The sequence below is a fragment of the Triticum dicoccoides genome, chromosome 6B (genome assembly GCF_002162155.2).
Source record: "Triticum dicoccoides isolate Atlit2015 ecotype Zavitan chromosome 6B, WEW_v2.0, whole genome shotgun sequence".
Taxonomy (NCBI): domain Eukaryota; kingdom Viridiplantae; phylum Streptophyta; class Magnoliopsida; order Poales; family Poaceae; genus Triticum; species Triticum dicoccoides.
Window position 1 is genome coordinate 165255685 of NC_041391.1, and position 3658 is coordinate 165259342.

The following is a 3658-nucleotide window of genomic DNA, read 5'->3' on the forward strand; positions in this document are numbered from 1 at the left end:
CAAAGTATAGCCGATCTAAGCGTGCCACGGCTGTGTGGCTTGGCTCGATCCCACCGTGTATTGAGGACTTGTAGCATCTCGACCGTAACTCTATATCTATGCAATAAAACTCCCTTTACCACCGCAAAAACAAACTGTGTGGCTGCGATCTGGGCCTGCGGATGTTCCTATGTTGTGTAAGAACGACCTTGTAATTCCTTGAGCAATGAAATCCCTTTTCACCCCCCACACAAAAAAACCCGGCTGAACCGGTAGCCAATGCAAAGTGGTACTCCCTCTGTCCGGAAATACTTGTCGGAGAAATAAATAAAAATGGATGTATGTAGAATTAAAATACGTCTAGTTACATTCATTTCTCTCCAATTCTTCGACAAGTATTTCCGGATGTAGGGAGTAGTTATTTGCGACGGATTAGCACAAAAGTGGTAGTAGCTTCTTGTTGAAATGTATGCCACAAAAGTGGTGGTTTTAATGCTATTTACTATAATATGGTGAGAAACAAAACAACAAAGTTGAGTAGTTGTATCAGCAAAGATAGAAAAGGTGGCGATGATCAAAATACAAATGGTTAAGCAGCTCCACTAGATACTTTGCGCTATGTAGTTTGGTTTCCACGAGCACAGCATGTCAAATATTTTATTTCGCAATGATGACCTGATGAGCATCTGCAACAAATATTTTGATGTCTCGGTTACCAGCTAATTGTATGTTCTCTCTTCTTAAATAACTGGGTGACATGGCATTCACTACACCACCGAAACTTTCTACAGCACAGTAGGTGGAGTGGCTGATCTGACACTGAGATTGCGCACAAATAAAGGAAGAACGATGCCATTCGGTTCTTGACAAGATCAAATAATTCAATCACCTCCTCCACCACTCTACGTCTCGATCGAATATCGACATGGTCTGCGACGACATCAAGATCAAGCCATTGCAACGGCAGAAGGTATGCGTGATCGGAGCCGGGATGGCGGGGCTGGCGTCGGCCCGGGAGCTGCGGCGGGAGGGCCACGACGTGACGGTGCTGGAGCAGAGCGGCGACGTGGGCGGGCAGTGGGTGTACGACCCGAGGACCGACGGCGCCGACCCGCTCGGCGCCGCGGCGCCGGTGAAGGTGCACGGCAGCATGTACGCGTCCCTCCGCCTGATCAGCGCCCGGGAGAACATGGGGTTCACCGACTTCCAGTTCGCGCCCAAGGACGGGCGCGACGGCCGCCGCTTCCCGGGCCACCGCGAGGTGTACCTCTACCTCAAGGACTTCTGCGCCGCGTTCGGGCTCATGGAGTCCGTCAGGCTCAACACCAGCGTCGTGCGTGTCGCCCCGGCGCCGGGCCCGGCGCGGCAGTGGACGGTGAGGTCCGTCGATCTCGGCAAGTCCGAGGAAGTGGTGGAGGAGGTGTTCGACGCCGTGGTGGTGGCCAACGGCCACTACTCGCAGCCGAGACTGCCGAGCATCCAAGGCATGGAGGCGTGGAGGGGGAGGCAGATGCACAGCCACTCGTACAGGGTGCCGGAGCCGTTCCGCGGTGAGGTGGTGGTGGTGGTCGGGTGCGGCGAGAGCGGCAAGGACATCACCATGGAGGTCCGCAGGGTGGCGAAGGAGGTGCACCTCGCCGCCAAGTCCATGGAGGAGGTGACCCAGGGGCTGGCCAAGGCGTGCTAGCCAAGCACGCCGCCAGCCTGCACCTACAACTGCACGTATGTTTTATTCCGTGCTCCAGTCATGTCGATCTCCACATGCATGCATACATGCATGCAAAACGAAATGATTGATCCGTCCGGCAACGTTAATCAGGTGGAGCGGCTGTGCGAGGACGGGAGGGTGGTGTTCGGCGACGGCTCCAGTATCCTCGCCGACACGATCATCTACTGCACAGGGTTCAGTTACTCTTTCCCGTTCCTGGATACGGAGGGAGCGGTCACCGTCGACGACAACCGCGTGGGCCCGCTGTTCGAGCACGTTTTTCCGCCGTCGCTGGCGCCGTCCCTCTCCTTCATCGGTATACCCATAAAGGTACTTACAGTCGAGAGCGAGTTAGCCACGTTGCATTACATCCTGAGGTCGGGATCGATCATGAGACCTTGTCCTTTCCAGCACGTACCAAAACAATCGATGCATTTTGTTGCAGGTATTTGCGCCTTGGTTCTTTGAGGCTCAGGCGAAATGGGTGGCGCAGGTGCTGTCCGGCAAGAGGACGCTGCCGCCGGAGGAGGAGATGATGCGGTCCGTGGAGGAGTATTACGGCGCCAGGGAGATCGCCGGCGTGCCCAAGAAGTACACCCACGACGTCAGCTTGTTTGACACCACGGTACTGATCGACGACTATATATAACGTGCACGTTCCCGCAAAAAAAAAAAACGTGCATGACCATATTGGACGCTCGTACGTTGCTACTAGGGACGGGTAGAGTAGCTAATCAATACATTTACACCGACATTGTTTGTTGCCTTGTGATCTGCAGTACATCGACGAGTTCGGGGGCAAGTACTGCGACTTCCCTGGCGTGGAGAAATGGCGTTACGAGCTTCTGGTGTCGTCCTTCGTCACCATGTTGGACAACCTCGAGACCTTCCTCGATGAGTACAAAGACAGCGACTCCATCCGCAAGAGTGTGGAGGAGTGGCGCTTGTCTGCACAACAGGCCCAAGCTGCTACTCGTGCTGCTACGAAAAAACAATCACTTGGTCTTCTCGAACAAGCACAGTGATCGATCATGAACCAGACGGGCTTTCCATTCCATGACATGTCGTGTTCCGCGCTTGCTTCCACGGTCGTCATCGATATATCTTTTTCGTTTTCATAAACGATACCGTGTCACAGACCGCTTATATAAGTGCATTTTGTAGTAAATTAAGTTGTATGTGCATCCCACGTTTACGAAAGAACAGTTCCACAACTGTTCAACACTTGGCTTTGTGATGAGACTTAAAAAAAAGGAATTGTTAGCTGGGACGATTTCGTTCGATACTTTTTTTTAGAAGAGAGTTCGTTCGATACCTGACACACCCCAGCACGAAGACCAGCGTGTTTGGCAATATTTGAGAAGGGGAATGGGAGTTTAGAGGAGGGAGTTGTGTTGAGATTAGACATGGATGAGTCGTTTAATTGCCAATCCTCTGTTTGATGCATGATAGGAATTATGTGTGAATCGACATGGAGACTAGACAAGGAAAGTTACGATGAAGGGTTAAGATTGACTCACCAAAACAACTCCCACCCCCTCCCAAAACGGTGGGAGTTGGAGTCTCAAGTCCCATGCTTATTCCCTTGTGAATTCCCAATGCCTCCAACCAAATAATAGATTTGAAGTCTCGTGCCCTTTCAATTCCCATTCCCTGACTCTAATTACCCTCAACCAAACATGTTGTCAGGCCCTTTTAGCTAGTCCTTCTGATCCAACAACAAATTTCCCACAAAAAATAAACAAAATGTTAAAATTGTGCAAAAACAAATTATATATACAAAAAATGGAAAAAATATTGTATGACATATGTAGTGAGTATGACCATGTAATGTGCAAAATTAATGGCCATGCTATATGCAAAACATTTGTCGACGTCTATTACATTACCAAAAGAAACATACAAATTAATATTTTCATGCAAAATGTAGAGAGATAAAACTTGTACAAAAAATGCCATGATGTAGATCGA

General features: G+C 50.3%; 1 pseudogene; it reads left to right on the forward strand.

Moving 5' to 3' along the window:
- The first annotated feature begins 892 nt into the window (after nucleotides 1-892).
- LOC119324949 lies at nucleotides 893-2860 on the forward strand (annotated as a pseudogene).
- The last annotated feature ends 798 nt before the right edge of the window (nucleotides 2861-3658 follow it).